Here is a 26,666-nt window from a genome sequence, read left to right on the forward strand (position 1 = left end):
TAGAGAAATAGGCTAGCATCACCACAGAGCAGCTGACACATTTGGCTTTATCTTCATCATGAGTAGAAATTGACTTTATTTAGAAGTTTATATGAGAAGTTCTCATCCCAAACAGTATTAAGACTGGTTTGAGAACTGTATCTTATGTATGCAATAAATAAACTTTGCTTTGTTTTCAGTATCAAGTCTTAGGCATCACAGAGCTAGAAGAATAATACTTCCATGGAAACCCAGGAGGAAAATGTTACTCTACCATTCCCTCAAAACCATAAGTCAAACAAATACTTATTGAAATCTGTCATTGTTTATTCCACAGTAACAGTGTGCAGTGTCCCTGAGGGTGACTAATGATTCACCCCTAGTCCTTGAGCTTGCTCATTTATAGTGGTGTAGCATAGATGGGAGAAATTGGTTGACAATAGAGCCAAGAATGATTTTTACAATTGTTTGTTCAAAGCATAACCAACATACTATTTTCAAACAGCTTTAAAAGAATTTAAATGCCTGTTGTTTTGAGTAGTGGGTCTTAACTGAGACATTGAGTATAAAATTCATGGTATCACAGAATTGTATTAATCTCTCTTAATATATACCAAATGTGTCAAGAACCACCCAGTGCACAAATGTGGGGAGAAGAAATGTCAGGTGAAAGAAGTGTGGTTGCAGCCTCGTTTTTATTAGTACTTTGAGTTAGGAATATACTTGGGTTGAGACATTAAACGATGTCTACAGGAGCCAAGCTGTGAGAAATCTTGAAGATGGTACATGGGATGCTTCTTACTGAAAGGGCATCTGGGGCGAAGTAAGTGGCTGATTTCCCACACCACACATCTGGCATACAACAGAAACACACAGGCTCAGAAAATAGCTATTCTTTTCTGTGAGGATGGGATGTGCATACTCACATTCCCATCTTTAGTGAAAACTGGAAGAGGTTTTGCAAGTGTTAATTTATTGAACATGATCCTTTCTGGATTAATGAAACTAAAGCATCTGAGGCAAAATAAATAAATAAAAGGTAAAAAGTAAAATAACAAACATATTGCTCATAATTAGTAAGTATTTACCTTACATCATGTACTGCTTAAGAATTTAAGTATAACAATAACATTCTGAGAAAGGTGTTCTTATTATTATTGGCCTTTAATGGAGAAAGAAACAGAGGACATGTGAGACCACACATAGCACCCAACATCACATGTGTAGGGTATGCAGAGTAGAATTCAGACCTAAGCATTGTCAGCTGATTTATCCTACATTTTTCTTAAGTGTGTCTACATTTATTCAGAATTATTATCCTGGTTGCATAAATAAACATTTTTGAATATTATGAAACTCATTTCTGCCAAAAATAAAAGCTACTTACTCTTCATTTATAGTCTTAGCACAGAGTCAAGTATTGACCATGTGTAATTTTTGTTTCTTAGGTCAGAGAAATGCATCCAAGAATGTAACTTTCTATTACTTAACTTTTTAAGAGTTGACAACTACTTTCTAGGAGTCTTCCAATCATATTAACTTTTTTCCTAATACTTTGCAATTCAAAAACACAAGCTTTTCTTTATTGGCCTGCAGAAAAGAAATTTCACTACATAAATACTAGATGCATGCGATTTTAAAAGTATTAAAAATTACTATTATGATTTTCTTTGTTAATGAGACCATGAAATGTTTTGGAACCAAGATCTATACAAATTATTTCTATTTTTGTATTTGCATTTTTATATATCCACTCATAATAATATAAAAATGTAAACCAAAATAGATTCAAAACACCTTTAGTTAATATTTTTTTTTAATTTAATTTAATTTTATTTGTGAACATACTGTACAGAGGAGTTACAGTTACATGGGCAGGATAATGCGTACATTTCTTACCAAGCATTGCAGCCTCCTCCTTTGTTTACCCTTCACATCCCTTCCCAGCCTCCCCCCTCCCCCGCTAATCCCAATCCTTCTCCTTCCCCCCCTTCCCTCCCCCCCCCCACCAACGTTGTAAAGCTCGTTTTGGACATGACAACTTGTACTTCTCATTGTTGCAACAGGTCCACCTGTATCCTTAAACAACTGGTTTTTCCTCATCTCCTCCACAAGTTATACTGACATCAAATATAGTGAAAGCAGGGGTTATACTGTGGGGGAGGGACATACAAAGCAACAAAGAGATAATCTTATAAATGTGTTAGAAACACATGCATGAAAGAAAAAAACATTAAAATACACATCTAAGGGTTCATTTTCCTGACATCACATTATCTGACCTTTTCCGCTTGACTCATACATATACTAGATATTACAAATAATACTAGATATTACCTTTAGTTAATATTAAGGAGCAAATACAAGTAATGAAAACAAGTGTATATATATATATATATATATATATATATATATATGAAAAAATGACTAAAATTGAGAATTCGAGACTAGAGAACCTACTTCAATCAAAACTTAGAAACTATCTAGAAGAATCAGACCTACTTCTTGGAACTGAATGTAAATATGCACACAAGAATGTATGTATTTTTATTTACTGCCATTGTCTTGGTTTAAATAAAACCCAGTAATAGGAATTGGTATATGGAAAAAATTGAAAACAGAAATAATTGTACTTTTTCCATAATGAGGTCAGATACTGTATTGTGCATGACAAATATTTTGGGTTAGAGCTAGAAAATACAATAAGTCTACAATTGTTTTCAAAGGGTTTTGTAGAAATAACATACACTTCAGTTAGTTACAAAGTACTTTAACATAGTAAAATTTCTGAAAAGTTCAATGGAAAGACACCAATTCATCTTTGTTCAGCTTATTGTTCTTTTAAACTATGATCAGATGGTAAAAAATGTTCAAATACCATAAATCCTCTGATATAAGCTGCCACCAATAGAAAGATCATTCTCATGTATACCACCATACATAAGAGTTTCCAGTTAAACTATAGCATAAAAAATTTCCTTTTCCGCTAAAATTATTTTCTCCATATTACTGTATGTTAGATACAAATTGTCAGGCACCACTTGTGATCACCCATCATTCTTCTTTCACTTATGTAAAACTTTTTATTTTTATTTATTTTTAATAAATATTTTATTGTAAAGATACTGTACAGAACAGTTACAATTACATGAATGAGATAATGAATACATTTCCTGTTGAGCATTGTTACCTCCCCCTTTGTTTTTCCTCTACAATCCCTTTCCTCTCACTTCCCCAACTGCCTCTACCCCAGGAGTTGTCAAGTTTGCTTTCAACATAGGGTCTTGTAATCTCATTGTTATAATTGGTCAACCTGTATCCTTCCTTCAGCATTTTGTTATTTTCCTTCCCTTCCCCAAATTAGAAAAATGTATATACAAGATGTAGGGCACTGGAAACAAATAAAGTGAAAACAGGAGTTTTACCATGGGGGAAGAATATACAAAAGAAAAAAAAATCACATAGTGCATTATAAGTATATTAAAAAACAACAGCAATCAAGGTATAACTTCTTGTGTCCTTATCTTGGGGTTCATTACTTTTAGCATCATCTTATATGGTAATATGTACATAGCTTTTGACCTTTTCTGCTTGTCCTAGACATATATTAGTTAATGTAAGTAAGGGAAACAATGAAACCTATGTTTCTTTGGGCCTGGCTTACTTCACTTAATATAATTTTTTCCAAGTCTTTTCGTTTCCTAACAAATGGGGCAATGTCATTCTTTCTGATGGAGGCATAGAATTCTAATATATACATATATATATATAATATTTTTATCACATTTTCTTGATCTGTTCATTTACTGAGGGGCATCGGGGTTGGTTCCATATCTTAGCCATGGTGAATAAGGCTGCAATAAACATAGTTGTGCTGGTAGCTTTAGTATGGCCTTGTTTGTGATAATTTGGGTAAATACCTAAAAGTGAGATTGCTGGGTCATAGGGGAGCTGTATTTAGAGTCTTTTGAGGAACCTCCATACTGCTTTCCAAAGTGGTTGAACAAGTTTACACTTCCACCAACTTCTGGCCACATTCCCTCCAGGATCTGTTGCTATTAGAGTTCTTGATTATAGCCATTCTAACTGGGGTGAGGTGGAATCTCAAGGTTGTTTTGATTTTCATTTCTTTTATGGCTAGAGAGGTTGAGCATTTCTTCATGTGTCTATTGGCCATTCTTATTTCCTCTTCATAGAAGTCTCTCTTTAGGTCTTTAGCCCACTTATTGATTGGGTAGTGGTTGCTTAGAGTATTTGTTGTTGGGAGAGTTAATTTTTTGAGTTCTAAATATATTTTAGATATGAGACTCTTGTCCATTGTATGGCTAGTGAAGATCTCCCAATTGGTGGGCTTTCTATTCATCTTTCTAGCTATGTCCTTTGCCATGCAAAAAGTCTGCAGTTTCATGTACTCCCATTTGTCCAACAATTCTTCTATTTGTTGTGTTTCTGGGTCTTTATTAAAAAAATTTTGGCCTATGCAAAGGAGCCCTAGAGTTTTTCCTATTCCTTCCTGTAATGTTTTCAGGGGGTCTGCTTTGACTTCGAGGACTTTGATCCATTTGGAGTTGATTCCAGTGCAGGGTGATGTATAAAGATCTATCTTTAATTTTCTACAGGTGTTTAACCAATTTTGCCAGCACAATTTACTGAAGAGGCTGTCAATCTTCCATTCTATTTGTTTAGCTCTCTTATCAAGGATTATGTAGCTGTAGGTCTGTGGGTTCATTTATGGGTCCTCAGGTCTGTATTGTTTTATTACTATGACTTTGTAGTAAGGTTTGAAACTTGATATTGATATTCCTCCAGCACTGTTCTTTCTGCTAAGGATTGTTTTTGCTATTCGGAGTCTTTTATTGTTCCATATGAAATTTTTGGTTGCTTCTTCTATTTCATTGAAGAATGAGGTTGGGATATAGATAGGTATTGCATTGAATTTGTAGATAGCCTTTGGCAGTATTGCCATTTGCACAATGTTAATCCTCTCAATTCAGGATCATGGGAGGTTTTCCACTTCCTTAGTTGTGCTTTAATTTCTTTTTTCAGATTTTTAAAGTTTTCATCATAGAGGTCCTTCACTTCTTTGGTTAACTCCTAGGTATTTTATTTTATGTGGAGCTATTACAAAAGGAGTTGCTTTCCTGATTCCAGCTATGCTTGTCTCCTTATTGACTTACAAAAAAAGCCATGAATTTTTTGTTGTTTTTTTTGTTGTTGTTTTTGTTGTTATTGTTGTTGGTCGTGGAGCTTGAACTCTGGATTGGGTGCTGTCCATCAGGTCTTCAGCTCACAGCTAGTACTCTACCACTTGAGCCACAGCACCACTTCCAGCTTTTTCTACTTACGTAGTGCTGAGGAATCAAACCCAAGGCCTCATGCATGCAAGGCAAGCACTCTACCACTAAGCCACTTTCCCAAGCCCAAGCCATTGATTTTTGAGGATTAATTTTATATCCTACTAATTTGCCAAAGTTTCAAATCAGCTCAAGTAACTTGGAGTGGAGTCCATGGGGTTCTTTAAATACAAGATTGTGTCCTCTGCAAAGAGGAGAGTTACACTTCATCTTTCCCTTTTTGGATCCTCTTTCTGTTTGCATCTTACCTTATTGCTCTAGACATTCTAATACTAAATTGAAGAGGAGTGGATAGAGTGGACATCCTTGTCTCATTCCTGAATTTACAGGAAATGGCTTTAACTTCTTGCCATTAAGTATAATGCTGGCTGTAAGTTTGTCATACACAGCCTTTATTATATTGAGGAATGTTCCATGGATTCCTAGTTTTTCCATAGTTTTCATCTTAAAGAGGTGTTGGATCTTATCAAATGCTTTTTTCTGGATCTATTGAGATAATTATGTAGTTCTTATCCTTCCTTTTGTTGGTGTGATGAATTATATTAATTGATTTGCATATATTGAACCAGCTTTGCATCCCTGAAATGAATCTTGTTTGGTATATGATTTTTTTTTTGATGAGTTGTTGAAGTCGATTGGCCAAAATTATGTAAAGAAGTTTTGTATTGATGTTCTTCAAATAAATGGGTTTATGGTTCTCTTTCTTTGATGAGTCCCTGTCTGGTTTTTGGATGAGGGTTATGATGGCTTCCTAGAAAGAGTTTGATAGTTAACTTTTACTTTCTTATTTCATTGAAGAGTTGGAGGAATATTGGTGTGAGTTCTACTTTAAAGGCCTTGTAGAATTCAGCTATAAATCCATCCAGTCCTATGCCTTTCTTGGATGGGAAGACTCTTATTGCTATTTCTTTTTTCTTTTTCTTTTTTTTTTTAGTTTTAAATTTTATTGTCAAGGTGATGTACCGAGGGGTTACAGTTACGTATGTAAGGTAGTGAGTGCATTTCTTTTCTTTTCTTTTCTTTTCTTTTTGTGAACATACTGTACAGAGGGGTTACAATTACATGGGCAGGATAATGAGTACATTTCTTATCAAGCATTGCAGCCTCCTCCTTTGTTTACCCTTCACATCCCTTCCCAGCCTCCCCTCCCACCCCCCCCATCAAATCCTCCCCCCCCCAATGTTGTAAAGCTCATTTTCGACATGACAACTTGTACTTCTCATTGTTGCAACAGGTCCACCTGTATCCTTAAACGACTGGTTTTTCCCCATCTCCTCCACAAGTTATACTGACATCAAATGTAGTGAAAGCAGGGGTTATACTGTGGGGGAGGGACATACAAAGCAACAAAGAGATAATCTTATAAATGCGTTAGAAACAAATGCATGAAAGAAAAAAACATTAAAATACATATCTAAGGGTTCAATGCTTGGTATGTGTCTGTTACTTTGATTAAAATCATCTTGGTTTAGTTTGGGCATGTCAATATTTGCTAGAAATTCGACCATTTCTTCCAGATTCTCAAACTTATTAGCATAAAGATATGAGAAGTATTCCCTTATAATGTTCTGAATCTTTGTTATTTCTGTAGTGATGTTATCATTCTCACTAATTTTAGTTTGAAGTCTATTTTATCTCTTATTAGGATTGCAACTCTGGCTTATTTATGGAGGCCATTTACTTGGTAGATTTTATTCCAGCCTTTCACTTTCAGAATATTTTGTTTTTGTGGGAAAAGTGTTTCTCTTGAAATCAGCAGATAGAAGTATCTTGCTTTTTGATCCACTAGACAAGATATGTCATTTAATTGGAGAGTTAAGTCCTTTAATATTGAGAGTTAGGACTGAGAGGGGTTTGGTAGTTCATTCTCATTTCTGAGTCTGTTTATTTGGGTGTGTTCTCTTCTTTTTCTGATAAAATTTGCTAAGGGTCTGTCAATTTTGTTAATTTTTTTGAAAAACCAACTCTTGTTTTGTTGATACTTTCTATGGCTTTTTTTGTTCTCTAATTCATTTAATTTCAATTATTTTTTTCCATCTATTGGATTGGAGTGTAGCTTGTTGCTCTTGTTAAAGAAGCTTCAGGTGCCTTGTTAAATTGTTCATTTTAGATCTCTCCAATTTGTTGATATAGGATCTCAGAGCTATAAACTTGTCTCTGAGTACTGCCTTTGTTGTGTCCACACGAGCTGGTAATTTGTGTGTTCATTTTATATAAATGCCATGCACATTTGGATTTCCTTTCTAATGCCTTTCATGACCCACTGGTGGGTCAACATTGTGTTGTTCAACCTGCATGTGTTACAGGATTTTGTTTGGTGGGTTTTGGTGGTGAATTCTAATTTTATTCCCTTGTGGTCTGAGAGAATGCAGGGCATAATTTAAATAGTTCTGAATTTGGACAAATTTGCTTTGTAACCTAAAATGTAGTCTATTTTGGAGAATGTTCTGTGTGATACTGAGCAGAACATGTATTTTGATGTTCCTGGGTAAAAGATTCGGTACATGTCTTTTAAGTCTAGTTGATCTATGCAGTTGTTTAGATCTGAGTTTTCTCTGTTGAGTTTTTGATGGGTTGATCTATCCAGCAAGGATAGTGGTGTGTTTAATGTCGTTGGATCTATGTGAGATTTTATGGAAAGTAGTGTTTCTTGGATAAATTTGAGTATTTCATTATTTGGTGAATAGATATTTAAAATTGTAATATCCTCCTGAGAGATCCCTTAATTAGTGTGCAACAACCTTCTCCTCTCACTAATTTTAGTTTGAAGTCTGTTTTATCTTTTATTAGGATTGCAACTCCGGCTTATTTATGGAGACCATTACTTGGTAGATTTTATTCCAGCCTTTCACTTTCAGAATATTTTGTTTTTGTGGGAAAGGTGTGTCTCTTGAAATCAGCAGATAGAAGTATCTTGCTTTTTGATCCACTAGACAAGATATGTCATTTAATTGGAGAGTTAAGTCCTTTAATATTGAGAGTTAGGACTGAGAGGGGTTTGGTAGTTCATGCCATGTTATCCACCTTCTTGGGAGCTGTGCCAGCTGGGTTCTTCCTCTGATTCTTGGATTCTCTGTTTAGGGGCTGTTTGTTGGCCTTTATTGCACTATTGCTGGTTTTCTATGTGTAGGACATCTTTAAGTATCTTTTGTAGAGCTGGTTTGGTGGAGATATATTCCAATATTTCTTTGCTGTGGAAGGTTTTTAATTTGTCCTTCCATTATGAAGGAGAGTTTAGCTGGGTACAGTACTCTGTACCCACTGTCAAGACTTTCTCTTTGTTTTTTTATTTCCTTTCCTTCTAATTGGTCAGATTTGATGGCTTCAAATTATTTGTTGGAGCTTTACCTGCTTAATTTGGTTTTCAGTGTTCATTCTCAAATCCCTTAGTTGATTGGTTATAGTTTCACTGGACTCCCTTTACTTCTGTGTGGCTTCATTCAATATTCCCTTTGTGGTCTCCATGGATTCCTTCAGCTTTCTGTTTGTGGATTCTATGAATGCCTCTATCAATTTTTGTTTATTCTCATCCCGCTCACGCAGTTCCTCTATTAATCTTTGATTAGCCTCCTCAAGCTTGTGACATTCCTGTATTAGTCTTTGGTTAGTCTCATCACACTCATGCATTTCCCTATCATGCTCAAACAGAGTCCTTTTCAGGCTTTCAATCTTTTCATTCAATATGTTTATCAGTCATGTTTGTGGAACATTTTAGGAACTCTCCTCTGGATTATTCATTAACTTCTCTATTGCCTGATTATCATGAGTGGGAGTTGAGATACCTGGACTTGCCATTTTTCTTCTGTTTCTCTGGGTTGTTCTGTCCATGTGGGTATGAAAGCAAACCAATTCCACGCTAGAACACTATTTTTAGGCAAGCATCAACCCAGAGCCCTGTATTTGCACAGATTGTTAAACAGTCAAAATGAGTACAGATACTATCTAGTTCAACAGATACAAACTAGTGCAAAAACAAACACTATGGATCAATGCATTAAGAAAATCAAAGAAGGAGTCAGCAGACCAGAAATTAATAAAAAGAGATAAAGAAAAAGGAAAAATTAGAAAAGGAAAAGTGAAAAAATGAAAAACTTAAAACTTATATAAGTATACAGAAATAAAACTACAATTAATGGAGTTAAGGCTGAGAGTTTGTGAATTGAGTAATCGATATATGAAAAAGGTATGCATACAATTAGTATAAGATCTAATAATTGAAGACAGGTATATATCTGGGGTGAACAGAACAGCAGTTAAGTAAAGCAAAAAAGAAAAAGAAAAAACAAAACAAAACAACCAACAAGTAAGAGAGTAAAAGGAGAATTTAAAAAACCTAAAATAAAAATGATGAAAATAAAGAAAACAATTTTTTAAATTAAAAATTAGGCAGAAAAAGAGTTCTTTTGGAGTCTCTGGTTTGCTAGTGGTGTTTGGTTTCCTGTGGCTTGATTTTTTTTTTCTTAAATAAGTTTGTTTGAGCAGGTAGAACAAAGCTCTGCTTTACCAGGGACTTTATAACCCTCCTTCTAGGCTAGTTCAGTGGGAGGGCAATCTGCTTTGAGTATCACAAAAGAGGGAAATGGCTGTTTCTTCTAGCTTGCAGTTGCTTTGATGGGACTAGGCTGTGAATAGGGTGAAGGCATTTCAGCAATCAGTAGCTTTTCCCAAAGAGGCTATTTCCTGAGACACTCACACATCCCAGACTGGAGCCATTCTCAGGATTTATATTTACTGAGTTTCCAGTTGTTTTTCTTTTACCCTCCTGCAGCTTGGTCTGCTGCCTGTGCTGCAGTGGGGTGGGGCAGCCTCTGGCTCTGTTTACTCAGTGAAGAAAGTCACTCCTCCCTGAGGGGAGATTCCTTTTTCTGGGAAGGGCATCTTTCCTCTTGGTGGAGCTGAGCTCTGCAGGTCAGGTTCCTTTAACTTATTTAATGGTTCCTAGTGGTCTTCTTCCAAGGCCTGGGTTATGTGCTATCTGCTCTGGCCCTGTCTCTATCAGTATCAAAGATGGAGTTCTTCTCCATCTTTGGGGAGGGACTACCTTCCCATTGCTGCTCTGTGAGAATGTCTTGTGCCTTTCCCTTGGTTTCTGGGCTGTCCTCTGTCTGGACTGACTGTGGTCAGCAGGATGAAGTTTTCTGCTCCTTGTCAGTTCTTGCTGGCTGTGAGTAGAATCCGCTCATACACCATCTTTGGCACCTCTGTCCCCAGCTCTCTCTGTTGATATGGCAGCAACAGCAGTAGTTTCCACCACCACTGCTACTGTGGACATCGATGAGTGCTCAAATCTGTCTCCTTAACCAAGTGGCTTGAATTTTATCTCTCCGGCCAAACTCTCTGTACTGTGATGGCACCCTTGGTGTGATTCTCTAGCCTTGGACTTTTCACTGGAACAGTAAAACTTGTTTCTAAGCAATAGCTTGTTTAGCCCCCAGCTTCTCCTCCGCCATCTTCCTCTGGACCATGAAACTTTTTAAGTAAGTAAACTGGCCAAGCAAATGTGTGCTTCACATTTAGAAGCTGACTTTTCTGAGTAATTTTTTTGATGTGAGTTTTCTACTATCATTTTCAATGCCATATCATTCTCATCGACCATGTAATGTTTCCTGAAATGAGAATCCTTGAGAATTTTTTCAAGTTCCTGAAGCCATTCAATAAACTCTGATTCTTATTCTTTCTTGATTGTGCCAGAAAATAAGTTTCTTTAAAGGAAAGGAAGGTATATTAGTAAAGTTTTGGAGGACAACCAGAACTCATACAAATAATGTATCCACATAAAGACATACCTAAACACATATGTACATATACACATGTACACACACACATATATATACACACATATATACACACATCTATCTGTATATATACATATATATATATATACATAAATATATAACAATTTTTTAAATTTTAAATATTAGGTAGAAAAAAGAGTTCTTTGATTTTTTTTTTTTTTTTTAGAGTCTCTGGTTTGCCTGTGGTGTTTGGTTTTTGTATGGCTTGATTTGTTTCTTAAATCTGAGCAGGCAGAACAAAGCTCTGCCCTGTATCTCTTTCTCTCTCTCTCTCTCTCTCTCTCTACTATATATACAGATAGATAGATGTGTGTGTATATATGTGGGTCTGTAATTATTAAAGGGGATTTATTCAGTTACATTAACTGATTGGATTCTGAATTGTCTCAAATGGCATCTGTCACTCTGGAAAGCTGTTCAGTCTTAGTAGCTGGCCAATTCAAGAAGCTAGAAGCCCCAGAACAAAGAGGATCCATATTGCATTCCTAGCCTGAGGCTGAAGGCCTGACTGTGAGTCCTGGTTGTGACTCTGCCTTGAAAGGCTGAAGAGCCTAGAATCTAATGCACACAGTTGATGACAGCAGTAATGGATGCATTTGCTCCAGAATTGAGCTTACATGCACTGGTAGGCCTCCTTGTTTTTCCACTTTTGTTTCTTATGGTCTCCCAGCATATTATGTGTTACTTTTCATATTCAAGTTGTGTCTGCCTCTTCAGTTCACTGGTCCATATGCCCCTCTTCTCTAGAAATACTACCACACTCACTCAAGGTATGTGTTTCACTAATGTCCTAGCCACCTCTCAATGAAATCATATAGATATTAGGCACCATAACAGAATTTTTTCTTAGATATCAATCAGAGTTCATTTCATTTCTGTTTACATTTGAAACTGCAAGTGGCCAGAGATTCACAGAGGAGAATACAATTGTACATGCTTAGGCAGAAACAGCTTTAATATGATTGTCTTCTCTTCTACAACAATTGCAAGATGTCATTGATTATAAAATTTATCACTACTTCAGAGTTGTTACAAAATGTCATAGAATGGAAGTAACAGTTACAGCTAGCAGCCTACTAGTCACTTGTGAGACACTTTATAGACATATTTAGGTTGCCCAAACAATTGTTCACTGACATGTATTATAAATTGCCATACCAATGGAGTAACGTCCAATTAATGTCATTAATTGCCATTTATTTCCACAAATTCACATTTGGGCAGAATCTTGAATCTTTACATTGATCTATCAGGCAGAACAGTTATTTGCCAAATGTCCTCTGTTGTTAGAAGGATGATTGACCTATCATTTGCTAGCACCCTGATAAAGATTTCTCTATAGAGAGTTTTCAAGCTTTCTCTAGTTTATGCTCATCATCAAGTACAATGGGAGAGAGTATAGATTTTGATATAAGAAATCAACAATCCTTCTATTGTAATCTTGCTAAATTAGCAAGAAATTTAACCATTCAAAGTTTTGCTCTCAAATGAATAGGAGATAACAGTAATTTGTAGGAATGACATCCAGATTTAATGTGAAGTGATATATGCAAATTTTATTATGTAAATTAAAAATCCTTAAATATTTTGTTTTTGCTACAATGTACCTGGGGTTTCAACATGGCACATCACATGCCATCAATAAGTGGATGAATGGTTGTTCTGTTACAAAAATGTTTTGAGATTCCGTCTAAATTCTAATATTCATATGACATTGTTGAGAAAATATAGAAAGATACTATGTCATTTATGAAGTTAGCAGTGTTTGTAAAATATAAATAAAGCAATTTCTTAGTTCATCCCCTGCTTATCAGGTTTTGAGTAAATGCAGGAAATTGAAAATAATTTTATAATAGTCCATAGACTACAAATAATAAAAAAAAATTCTAGTACAGTGACAAGTTGGGAGTATGGCCCTAAAAATCAATATCATATACCCTATATCTATTTATATTTTACAAGAATCAAAATAATGTCTAAATATACAGCTCTATATTGTACTAAGTTGATAGGAAATAAACTTTGCACACCACTAGAGTACTCACACAATAAAATGTCTTAGGATATGATGAGTGCCTTTAATTAAAGTAAGCAAATAATTACATCATTTAAAAAAAATATATATATATATATATGTATACCCATTTCTTTGGTTTTAGTGGTATTAGAGTTTTGACCTGTGGCTTTTTTTGCAATCAGCATACCACCTTAGCCCACCTTCAGTCATTTTTTTAAAATGACTTATGTTCAAGTAGAATCTTGGGTTTTTGTCCAGACCACAATACATCTACCTATGCTCCCTATGTAATTGGGACAACAGATGTGCACCACCATGAGAAGCTTATTTGATAAGAAGAGTCTAACATTTTGCCTAGAATTGCCTACAATTGTGACAGTCCTCTCCACCTGCCAAGTAGCTGGAATTATAGACATGAGCCACACTCTTCTAAAAATAAAAGTTATTATTTGTCCAAAGAAGTGAAATAATAAATATCAATAGGAACAAGAATGGTCATATATTAATTTGCAGATGATTGACTTGATAGACTATATGAAATCATTTTTAAAATAGAAGAAATATAGGTGGGCATTTTTAATATCTCTGGATGGCTAGGACATTTATAAACATGATATCAAGACAGGAAATGTCAAGAAAAAGTTGATAGCATTTGAAATACTAAAAACAAAAAGCATTTTGCATTACAAAAGTGCACAAAATTGAAATATTTGTGACATATGTGCCAAATATCTAAATATTCAAAATGCTTATAATCACAAAGAAATTGTAACCCTTTCAAAGTCTACCTCAGAAAAAAGAAAAAGTGAGCAATTCATAAAAGAAAATATAGCCAAAGGAGATTTAATTTAATGATATATTGTTTTAGAAGAAGCAAGCTGCAAATGCATATTACAGTATGAATCATTTTGTAAGAAATGTTTTATTTTTATATTTACATATAAAGAAATGAAAATTCCTATAAGTAAAACTTACAGATAATTTTATATATGCTTATGGTTTAGTGTGATTAGCAATAGAGATAAGTTCTTCAAAAAATCTTAAAAAAAATTAAGCTAATAAATAAATTCTTCATGAATCTTTCTACTGAAAGAATAAATGAATGTAACAAAAGAAGACGTGTACACTGTTCAGCAACATGATTAGCAGATTGATATTTTGTCTTCATTTTTTTGTAAAATATGTCAATTGAGATTAGGTGTATGATCAATCTACTTTCTCATTTGAATGATATAAATATTCCCCTAAATTTCCTGACTTAAAAAAATTTCCTGAAGATTTTATAATCCATTTGCTACAACTGATACCAAATTTGCCTTTATTTAAAAAGATTACTTCACACATTGACTTTTCTTATTTCCCATATTGTTAGTGGTCTGGAACCAAGCAGCTGAATATGATTTTTTTATTATCAAATTTAACTGAAGTTTGAGGAAATTACCTAGAAAATTCAGCTTCTAGACTTGCTCTAACCTTGGATTATGAATATCAATGTTAAATATATGGAGAAATTATTCTATATTTGGTGTTTCTGTATGACATAGTTCTCCACAAAAGCTGTGATCTTCATGAAAGTTATTATCTCAATTTGGTTCCAATAAAATAAAATTGCAGTCATAATGGTAAGTGATAAATTTAATGTATAATCACTAGTGTTATTGGCTGGGATGAGTTATCAGCCTGCTAATGTAATTCTGTGCTGTGACGTTTTACTGAATGTTTGTATTTGTGGGTAATGGGTGCTTATAAAGCATGGATAAATTAGATGGATTACCTATATTAAAAAATTTAAACCAGTAATTCTAAGTATTCTTCTAAATGTTACAGTCCATTTTTTATGTACTGTTGAATACATTAATCTCTGATTGGGTTTTTTATTGCTATTACATTTGAGGAGAAAAATGTAGATATTTACTGAAACATTTTTCTGAAGACAATTGTTGAAAGCAAACAATAAAATAAAGATGATGCTTTGTTTTGTAAATTTATGACATCTCCTAAAAGTGAATACTGAATTGAAACCATATAATTGACCTACTCCAATGAAATGCAAATAGATTGCTAAAATGACATCATTTTATGTAACAAATGATGCTTATGAGCATAGTTGTGATTACAGTTCTTAAGGAAAGAACAGGAGATTCCTTTCTCTATTTTTGAGTAGCAAAGGGGATGAATTTTCATATTTCTCAATTTAATTCTTTTAATTTAAAATCGTTATAAAGGCAGTGATATATATGTGTGCTATATTAACATTTCTCATATATTTGCATAAACAACTTTTAATATGTGAATTATAAAATTGCATTTTGTATACAAGTGGTTTGCTGAGACATTCCTTTTTTTGAGGGGGGGGGGGGGGAGAGGGGGGGGGTTCCGGTCATGGAGCCTGAACTCTGGGCCTGGGCGCTGTCCCTCAACTCTTCAGCTCAAGGCTAGTGCTCTACCACTTGAGCCACAGTGCCACTTCAGGCTTTTTTCTTTTTGCTTATGTAGTGTTGAGGAATCGAACCCAGGGCCTCATGCATGCAAGGCAAGCGCTCTATCACTGAGTCACCTTCCCAACCCCTGCTGAGACATTCTTTACTGAAAGGAAATTCAGTTTTAAATTCTAGGATATGGTTTACAGGAAAATGTTCCATTTTCTCCATGTAAGTTATGTCACAAAATGCATCTCTTTTTTTTTTCATTTTTTTTATTGCGAAAATACCATACAGAGGGGTTACAATTACATGGGCAAGGTAATGAGTACATTTCTTTTTTTTTTTTTTTTAATTTAATTTAATTTTATTTGTGAACATACTGTACAGAGGAGTTACAGTTACATGGGCAGGAAAATGCGTACATTTCTTACCAAGCATTGCAGCCTCCTCCTTTGTTTACCCTTCACATCCCTTCCCAGCCTCCCCCCTCCCCCCCTAATCCCAATCCTTCTCCTTCCTCCCCCCCCAGCCCCCCCCACCAACGTTGTAAAGTTCGTTTTGGACATGACAACTTGTACTTCTCATTGTTGCAACAGGTCCACCTGTATCCTTAAACAACTGGTTTTTCCCCATCTCCTCCACAAGTTATACTGACATCAAATATAGTGAAAGCAAGGGTTATACTGTGGGGGAGGGACATACAAAGCAACAAAGAGATAATCTTATAAATGTGTTAGAAACACATGCATGAAAGAAAAAAACATTAAAATACACATCTAAGGGTTCATTTTCCTGACATCACATTATCTGACCTTTTCCGCTTGACTCATAGATATACTAGATATTACAAATAAGGGAAACCATGGGACCTACGTTTCTTTGGGCCTGGCTTACTTCACTTAATATAATTTTTTCCAAGTTTTTCCATTTCCTAACAAATGGGGCAATGTCATTCTTTCTGATGGAGGCATAGAATTCCATTGTGTATATATACTGAAAGACCCCCGGCGGCGTGGGGTGTCCTTCAATCTGAAGAGACCCTTCCCCAAGGAACAACGAGACCACTTGTGCGGATGCAAACAGCAAGAGGTTTATTCGGGCAAGCCCTCGGCTCCCAGGTGCACTCAACCTCAAGATCCACAAGGTTCGGGTTGAGTGTCTGAGAACCGGTTACACGGGTACCCGGGGCGACAAAGTCTATCGGGAGACTTGCGCGCCTTGATGCATGAAAGCATCCTCTTTTATGGGAAGCAGAAGCAGGGTTACAGAAGCGAGATGCGTGGTTACAGGGGGATGATTGGTTAATTTCAAATTACGCTCAGGGTGAGGATTGGTCAGGTTAAGCTGGCCAGATGGGGTAGGTGGGGTTGGGGGAAAGCTGACGTGTCGGTACTTGCCCAGACATGCCTGTGCTGGTCGCTATGCACCGAAACTGTTTGTTCCCTAGTTTTGACAAGTGATTTATTACATCCTGCCTCACCCTAGTATTAAGGCTAAGTTTTACAGGAAGGAATGGTTTGGTCGGCTATTTTACCGGAATGCCTGGTTTTAAGGCATGTACTAGGGTCATGCTAGGGTCTGCAGGCGGTGACTCAGAGGCCCGAGGTTTCGTTTCCTGGTTAGCGGCCTGCACGTATCCTGCCCCTATCTCCAGGGAGGGGAAGGGTCAGTGCTAGCGCAAGCAAGTTTACAGAAGCAAAACCAGCAGTTAGCAATTGTAAAATGTAACTCTAATTTTTAATCTTTCATTCCCCCATTTTTCTTTGGGCTAATTTTAATCTTAAAATTTAGGGGGTTCTTATCTCAGTCGTAGGGGTGACTCTATATTATCTTGTGGGGTGTCAGTTGTTCTCAATGCTTGGTATTTGGTTCTCAGAACTAATAGACGGACTGCGCTGATCTTTTTTTTTTTTTTTTTTTTTTTACAAAAGACACCAGTCCTGACTCTGTATCACAGTTAACTTAATTTTATACCAGCTGTACTTGTAAGCTCCAATTTTACGACATACTCATACCATTTGCTACATACTTAAACTTTCTGAGGTTTGTCTTCTTTAAAGACAATTCTTACTTTTCAAATCCTTTCTTATCCAAAGTGGATATCAATTTTTTTTCCCCCAATTCCTTTCCCAAGGCTTTCTTTACTACCTTCTTTCTTTACAATCCCTTTTCCAAGGCTTTCTTTACCACCCTCTTTCTTTACAATCCCTGAGCATCTTTGTAGCTGTAGTTTAAAACTGCACAATTTTCCTTTTGCTTTGGGAACCTTTATCTTAGAACAGCCTTAAGGCACCACTGTGATGTAGAAGCTTGCTAGATTTTAAGGCTAAGAGTATTACCTCCATTGATAACGCACTCAGGTTATTACCATACCAGAGCCAAACTAGGCTGTGACCATAGAGTGGATTTTCAGTCACTATGCACTGGCAAGCAAGCCAGTGATATCCTTGTCCCCAATATCCACTGTGGGAAGAGAGGGCTTTTGGATATCACCCAAAAGAATGTCCCACAAGATCTTAGATTTAGCAGCAGTCAACCAGGAAGCAGACTCAGGTGATGGAATCTTTAGGCAGGAGTTTCTCCAGGTGGCTGTCAGGCAGTCGTTGAACTTTGACCATTAGGGTATGCAGCAGCAGCAGCAGCAGCAGCAGGATCTCTCAGTGGCTCCAAGGGACTGTCACACCTCATGCTGGGCTGTAAATTCCTACACAGACTGGTTAAGGATACATTGCATAGGCTTGGCAGGCTTTGATCCTGCTGGTTTTTAAGATCATTAAACAATAGCCCAGGACAATTTACCAAAATCACAACTTTTTTACTAACGAGATATTTTTGTAAATGGACACAGAAGGCTCAGAAGGTTTAGTCTTGTAACCATCTCTGACAGATGCAGTCTCCACACCTTGCATATCAACAACTGTTAGCACTATTTTTTTATGTCTTTAAAAAATTATTTTATCTATTTTGCCTCATTTTTCCAAAACTGACTCTGGACCCTTGATCTTAAAATGGGGGTAGAAGGGTGAAGGTCAATCTTCTGTAACTTCTTCAAGCTGACTTCAGGGGCGTTGATCCTACCTAACCAGGAACCTATAACCTTAGCCTATTTTATAAAGAGGCCATCAGGGTTAGATGTCATTAAGAACAATATTTAACCTTTGACAACTGTACAGACCTTTTCTCCGGCTACAGCAGTAGTGTAGCTTGTTTAGCACTCTGGTTTGTAAAAGCATCTTCCTAGATGGCTTAGGAATGTGATCTCAACAATGCCTAAGATGCCTAAGTTACCTTTTCAGGCCTTTAGACAGATATTAATAGAAACACACTCAGGTTTGCAAACTTTTTCCTGAGCAAATGAACTTCATGTAACTAGTGTCAGCCAATCAATTAAAACTTTTTGGCACATAAAGGGTTTGAGATTTAAACTATCCCCCACATTTTATAACATTAGCTTTTTACTATCACAGAGGACTGGCAAGTTCCTGTCCCTTACAAGGTAGTCATGAACATTAGGCATGCTTCCAAACTTTTTTCCTATGACCTCCCGGCTCTGACCAGTTTTGAAAGGCCACCCACAAATGACACTAGGATCTGACATTTCTGCCATCCAAGCAGTGGCTTACTGCCTCTGGATGCTCCTCCATTGCTTTTGTCCCAGGAGTGTCTTCTCCACATTGGGATAAATGCCTTATTGGCATTTCCCTTTAGCTGGTTGCTGGACTCGAACTCAGGGCCTGAGCACTGTCCCTCAGCTCTACAGCTCAAGGCTAGCACTCTGCCACTTTGAGTCCCAGACTCGGGGCTTGAATGCTGTCCCCTAACTCTTCAGTCCAGGGCTAGTACTCTGCCACTATGAGTCTCGAGCTTGGGGCTTGAGTACTGTCCCCTGACTCTTTAGTCCAGGGCTAGTACTCTGCTGGCTGAATAGAGGTGACAGTCTCACAGGGACCTTTTTCTGCCCGAGCTGGCTTCGAACCAGTTTGCAGATCAATGCGTCTTATAAAAGGCCACTTTACTTCAATTAAAAGCAACGAGGTGGTCAACATAGAAGTAGCTTTTAAGCATGCTCTTACCTGAAACTTATTAAGAGTCAAAGTTACATCTGACAAACTTGTAAGAATCCTCTGTGCTTTGCTCTGGGCTTGCTGGAAACTTAAAAAAACCTATAAGAGCAAGCTAGAATAGCAATTATTTTGGTAATTTTAATTTTTCCCTTTGTGCACATTGAGGCCAATGTCAAGAACAATTTTACATTTAAACTTTATATCCCAAAATTCATTTTTAATTAATTTTTTTAAAAGCCTCTTATTAATCACCTTTAATATTTTATACTTTAGTTTTCATTTGCGTTTTGAAAAGATCCCTTGAAATCTTGAGGCCAAGTGTCACTCATTGCCTCTTGGTTGCTTGTTTTAAAGCAGACACACATTAAGATTTTTAAACTCAAATGACAATTGTTCCTTAATGCAAAAATTACAGTCACCATCATTATACCACGAGGCTAGACTTAACACCTCTATAACTTTCAAAAATATCTTAATTGTAAAACATTAAAAGCAAGTCACATTATAGAAATAACTTTTTAGCCCTCTTTTTAAGGCCTTTCTAATTTTAATGTTAACACATCCAAGGGGAAGTTTTAGCAATACTAATCAGATCATCACATCACTCATTTTAACCATCATGTTTTCAGTCTGTATCTGCAGGGAAAAGAGAGAACAAAGATGGGTCACTTAGCCCCTTCTATGGAATGGGCACACACCCAATCCGACTCTTAGGGTTAGATGAACTGCGTTTGTGCCAGCTTGCCTCACCATGCGTGGACTCCTCCCAGGGCCTGTCCCACCATGCATGACCAGCTGAACTGCACTTCTGCTTGTTCACCCCTTACCCCTAAAGATAGGTCTTCTGTTGGCTTCTAAGTTTTTCCCCGTCTCTTCTCTTGGTTCTCGAATGAAATACAGTTTTAGACAGACAAAACAGGTAACATCTTTGGCAGTGTTAAACTAACCTTTACATTTAAATTTCTAATATTTATCCCCAAATTTTAGCCAAGGGAATTAGATCCCAAACAGCCAATGCATTTTTGTTAAGCCAGATAACTTGATTACAGAATAAACAGTCTTATGCATTTTAAAACATTAGTCTTTTAAAATACCAGATTTTCTAATTTGCAAGTTAAAGAATCTTTACAAAGCCATTTAAAACAATGTGAAGATTTTTTTAAAATCTTTGGTAATGTCCAAACCTCATAACCTTTTGAATTTTAAATTTAAACTCACCCAATTGTTACAGCATGCTGACAATTCTTATCTTTGAACATGTTCACACACACACACAAAGCACTCACACAGATCTTAAAGCGCGCAAAAATCAAAATCAGTCGTACGTACACCTTTTAAAGTTCTTAAACAAAAATTTAAGACAGTATTTCTTTTTAACTAGGTACCTTTGTTGGGCTTTATTTTCCCAGAGCTTGCTTATCTAGCAAGGCAATTCACTAATTAGTCTTTTGAATCCCTTCTGTAGGAGGAGGGCTGGGGGAGGGGGTCACCTAAAACTAAACTGTCCAGATTTTTACATTGTCAGGACTAGTTGAAAAAGTCCAAACCAGGCACACAGCCTTTTACACCCTCCCTGCTAGCAGCCTGCACAAGGAGAAAATGCAGCCTGAGGCTTGAAGGGAACCAAACTAGCCCAGTAACCTTCCATGCCTCACAGGGAGGGTGGGCATAGCAGGTCTGTGACCCAGCCCAGCTGGAACTTTTATTCCCCCAGAGATGTTTAAATAAATAACAAAAACACAGATAAACACAAAAACCAAGGATCCACATTTAAAACTGGTACCAATTCTAAAACAGCACTAGACAAGAACTGAAGGCTGAGTTGGGGACTAATGAGCCCCAGTTTATCCCTACTGGAACTCTGTGCTGTTCTCACTCAGCAAGCTGAATCCAGAGGCTGCTGATTGAGCCTGTCACACTCACCCAGAACTTTCCTACCCCAGAAAACATAAAACAAACACACACTAAAGTTAACAATACAACCAAGTGGCCACAAAGACAAAATCAAGTCTCAGTGAATGGGGCAACATCTCACCACCATTCACTTACCAGGATTTTTTTTTTCCTGCAGACGTTGACCCAGGGGCCTTCCAAGGCGGAGGAGAATTCCCAGTCATCTGGGGCAAGGGAAAAGAAAAATCCCTAGCGGCCGTCCCCTCAGACTGGCAGGTTCTCCCCCACGCTCAGACCCCCTGAGCCAAGGCCCAAGGCTGAGATCTAACTGGGGCCACTCACAGGTGGTCAGTGGCAATTTCATAATTGACAAACAAGCAAGTTCCTAAAACCTGACAATCTAGGCTCGGGCTGTCCTTCCAGTGCTGTAAAGTAAGGCTAAGGGGGGTTGTGACAGTCTGTCCCATGCTAAAAAAATTTTAACAAACACAAATAAAAGATGAACACAGACAACACTTAGCTTCGCTGCGCGTTTTTGCCAACAAACCGAAAGCAAAACCAGATGGAGACTTTATTGAGAGTCCGGATCTCTTGTCTCCCAGACGAACCACGCGTCCGAAAGGACCGGGTTCCAGACGGGCCACTTTTTCAGGCCCTCGGATAAGCCACTGTTTCAGGCTCCGGATGAGCCACTGTTTCAGGCTCCGGATGAGCCACTGTTTCAGGCTCCGGACACCCCCAAGACGTCTCCTGGGGGTTGCGGTCGGGAGTACGAGCTCGTCAGCTCCTCCACGGGCCCGCCAGATACGGACGAGTACGGCCGAACTCACCAGATTCGCAAGCGCACACACAGATTGACTTAAACAGTACACAGACAATACCTGGACAACACATAAACGCTGGCCAGCTTACCTCCCGAAAATGGGTCGGTGGTCCCTGGGTGGGGGTCTCTATCCCGGACGAGCCCCCAGATGAAAGACCCCCGGCGGCGTGGGGTGTCCTTCAATCTGAAGAGACCCTTCCCCAAGGAACAACGAGACCACTTGTGCGGATGCAAACAGCAAGAGGTTTATTCGGGCAAGCCCTCGGCTCCCAGGTGCACTCAACCTCGAGATCCACAAGGTTCGGGTTGAGTGTCTGAGAACCGGTTACACGGGTACCCGGGGCGACAAAGTCTATCGGGAGACTTGCGCGCCTTGATGCATGAAAGCATCCTCTTTTATGGGAAGCAGAAGCAGGGTTACAGAAGCGAGATGCGTGGTTACAGGGGGATGATTGGTTAATTTCAAATTACGCTCAGGGTGAGGATTGGTCAGGTTAAGCTGGCCAGATGGGGTAGGTGGGGTTGGGGGAAAGCTGACGTGTCGGTACTTGCCCAGACATGCCTGTGCTGGTCGCTATGCACCGAAACTGTTTGTTCCCTAGTTTTGACAAGTGATTTATTACATCCTGCCTCACCCTAGTATTAAGGCTAAGTTTTACAGGAAGGAATGGTTTGGTCGGCTATTTTACCGGAATGCCTGGTTTTAAGGCATGTACTAGGGTCATGCTAGGGTCTGCAGGCGGTGACTCAGAGGCCCGAGGTTTCGTTTCCTGGTTAGCGGCCTGCACGTATCCTGCCCCTATCTCCAGGGAGGGGAAGGGTCAGTGCTAGCGCAAGCAAGTTTACAGAAGCAAAACCAGCAGTTAGCAATTGTAAAGTATAACTCTAATTTTTAATCTTTCATTACCACATTTTCTTGATCCATTCATCTACTGAGGGGCATCTGGGTTGGTTCCATATCTTAGCTATGGTAAATAATGCTGCAATAAACATAGTTGTGCTGGTAGCTTTAGTGTGGTCTTGTTTGTAAACATTAGGGTAAATGCCCAAAAGTGGGATTGCTGGGTCATAGGGGAGCTCAATGTGGAGTCTTTTGAGGAACCTCCATACTGCTTTCCAAAGTGGTTGAACAAGTTTACATATGAGTACATTTCTTATCAAGCATTGTTGCCTCCTCCTTTGTTTCCCCATACCATCCCTTCCCTGTTCCACTCCCCCACCTCCACACCCCCCTACCACCACCTCCTCCCATCCCCCATCCCCCACCCTGCCAAAGTTGTAAAGTTCGTTTTTCGACATAACATCTTGTACATTTCGTTGTTGTAATGGGGCCACCTCTTGTATAAAGTTCTAAGCTAAGAAAAGTCTAAGCATTCAATCAGGGAACTTTGTCTTCAGGCAACCTGATTATAGGGAAACAGAAACCTGAGACTTAGTAGGTAGAAGAACCTAAAGTAACTATGTTCTTCCATATAATATCTGTTTAAAACCTTAAATTACAAATTGATGTACATATCTGAATTTAAAACTATCATGCAATATGTTTAAAGCTGATGAATAAAATTAAGTCATTATTATTGTATCAGAACTCATAATGTTTTGCATTTACATATTGATCAAATCTTCATACCTAATGTCAGTCAAACTTGTCACTTTCTTATTACTGAATTTTTATTTTTATTTTATTTTATTTATTTATTTATTTTTTTTGGTCCAGTCGTGGGGCCTGAACTCTGGGCCTGGGCACTGTCCCTCAGCTCTTCAGCTCAAGGCTAGCGCTCTACCACTTGAGCCACAGAGCCACTCCCGGCTTTTTTTCTTTTTGCTTATGTGGTGCTGAGGAATCGAACTCAAGGCCTCAGGCATGCAAGGCAAGCACTCTACCACTGAGCCACCTTCCCAACCCCATTACTGAATTTTTAATTTCACTAATTTTTAATTTCGCTAACAAAGCCTTTACAGGACTTTTGTAAGTCTCCTTGAGAGACAAGCATAAGTGTGAACGACTCTTATAAGTAGTGTTTGAAAATGTAATAATGCATTAAAATTTCCTCAAATGCAGCCTTCCTTTCTGTCCTACTCTGTGCTGTAGTGTTATCACTTTCTAATGCATTATTGTTCTTTATTACTATCTCCAATAGCATGTAAGAATATTATCTCTATAGAAGAAGCTTTCTTCCTCTTTCTCCTCCTTCCCTTCTCCTCCTTCTCCTTCTTGTCCTCCTCCTCCTTCTCTTCCTCCTCTCTGTATTCATAAATGTATACATGCATACATTTTTATGTGTTGATTTATCTTACCTCTGAATTCATATGACTAAGTCACCTACTCCATATTGCAGACTTTAGATCTCTAGGCTTAGCTCACCTTTGTAATTACCAATTTCAGAGAAAATAGAGCTTGAACTTTCTAATAGCCCCAACAATGTCACAGAGTACACATTCATTAGACTAACAGCCCTATTTTCTGAGTAAATTGTTGCAATCTGGCTTCCTGTAAAGTTGAGAATGCTCTGATTGTCTCGGGTACTACTCAAATTCTGGCCTGATCAGCATTCCCTAAGAGTTTATGTTACCTCAGACCAGCAGAGTCAGAATTTGCATTTTAACAGGATTTTCTGGTGATGTGAATTTAGTCCTCTTTGCTCCAGGTGATGCAGGAATCCTAAAGAAAGAAATGTGGCCACCCCACATGAACTAAAGGCAAAAGCATAAAAGCATCCTAATGACATTCTACCAGTAGACAGAAGGAATGTTAAGCATGCAACAATAATAGATACCCCAAACAACAGGTAGTGTGTATTAAGCAGTGTATATACTAGGCACTGTGCCAAGTCTTTTCCAGGTGGTATTTAGTATTCACGGTGTTCTACAATATATTCTCAGAAGGGGTATCTTAGGTTGCAAGGGATTAAATAAATGGCTGACAATTCTTACTGAGGAAACAATGAATAAATTAATTGATAACATAATGTTGGGTATTAATGAGTATCAAAGGGAAATTCAAAACAGAAATACAGCATAATTAGGGATGGTTGGCTGAACCATCCCTAGGCAGATCAATCAAGGTAAACCTGAAAAAGTATGTTTGAGTAAAAACCTTAGTTCAGTAAAAGACACCTTATAAAAGGTAAATATTGGAAGTGGTACTCTGGCTCAAGTGGTAGAGTGCTTGCCTTGAGCTGAAGAGCCCAGGGACAGCGCCCAGGCCCAGAGTTCAAACCCCACAACTGACAAAAAAAAAAAAAAAAAGATTTTAAAAGGTGAAGATTAATACCATTCCAGACAAAATGAAAGTTTAAAAAAAGTCAAAACTTTGAATTCCCAATTTAAGAGCTTAGCATACTTGAAAAAGAGAGAGAGAGAGAGAGAGACAGAGAGAGAGACAGAGAGAGAGGGAGGGAGAGAGGGAGGGAGGGAGGAAGGAAGGAAGGAAGGAAGGAAGGAAGGAAGGAAGGAAGGAAGGAAGGAAGGAAGGAAGGAAGGAAGGAAGGAAGGGTAAAAGAAATCCAGCATGGCTCACAATGGTGAATTCAGATATGAGCCAAGATACATTTCATGAAGAATCTTTGCTCTGTTAGTCTTAGTAGAATAGAAAGTCACTAAGAGCTTTTTTTTTTTATGGTGAAAATACTGTAGAGTGGTTACAATTACATGGGCAAGATAATGAGTACATTTCTTATACTAAGAGCTTTTAAATGAAGGAATAACATGATTTAATAGATATTCTAAACAGATATAAATTAGATATATATTAGAATAAATACTTATTCTAGTGATAGGTGGAGAAATACAAGATGTCAGGGACAGTGGCTAGGATATTATTGCAATGTTAGTGTAGGAAATTGATGAAAGAGGGTTAGACCAGTAAATGTTTTAAAGTAAGAGTCAATAGGTTTGCTGATGACTTAAATGTGTATAGGGAGGTTTAATGACAATTACACTTGTCACTTTGCATTAAGAAGTTGATGCATATATATGCTAATTATGAACATGGAGATCCTTAAAGATGAAGCAAGTTGAAGAATCAACTTTTGGGCTTGTCAAGTTTGAGGTAACTACGAGAGGTCCTAGTAAAATTACTAAGAATAAATCACTGGAAAAACTGGAGATTTAGGATGTAGTGAACAAATTGTGAAATAAGCCAGATGGAAGTGGCTCACACCTGTAATCCTAGCTACTCAGGAGCCTGAAATCTGAGGATTGTGTAAGACTTAACTCCAAGTAACCACCAAATCCAAAACAATAGCATCAGCAACAACAACAAAAGCCCAGAGTGGCTCAAGTAGGTAGACCTTGCGTTGCCTTGCCCATACTCAGG

At 37.6% G+C, this 26,666-nt stretch overlaps 1 protein-coding gene and 1 long non-coding RNA gene across 2 annotated transcripts in view; one reads left to right on the forward strand and one right to left on the reverse strand.

Moving 5' to 3' along the window:
• Galnt13 (polypeptide N-acetylgalactosaminyltransferase 13) overlaps positions 1-26,666 on the forward strand; it is a 499,964-nt gene that overhangs the window by 412,151 nt on the left and 61,147 nt on the right. The gene's annotated exons all lie outside the window — the stretch shown is intronic.
• Positions 19,142-22,494, reverse strand: LOC122110814. Its single transcript, XR_006147916.1, has 3 exons — positions 22,413-22,494; positions 21,438-21,442; positions 19,142-19,152 (listed from the first exon to the last, which is right to left on the reverse strand). It is a non-coding gene; the product is annotated as an uncharacterized LOC122110814 (long non-coding RNA).

This window comes from Dipodomys spectabilis, unplaced genomic scaffold (genome assembly GCF_019054845.1).
Source record: "Dipodomys spectabilis isolate Male_0828 unplaced genomic scaffold, ASM1905484v1 ptg000081l, whole genome shotgun sequence".
In the NCBI taxonomy this organism is placed as follows: Eukaryota; Metazoa; Chordata; class Mammalia; order Rodentia; family Heteromyidae; genus Dipodomys; species Dipodomys spectabilis.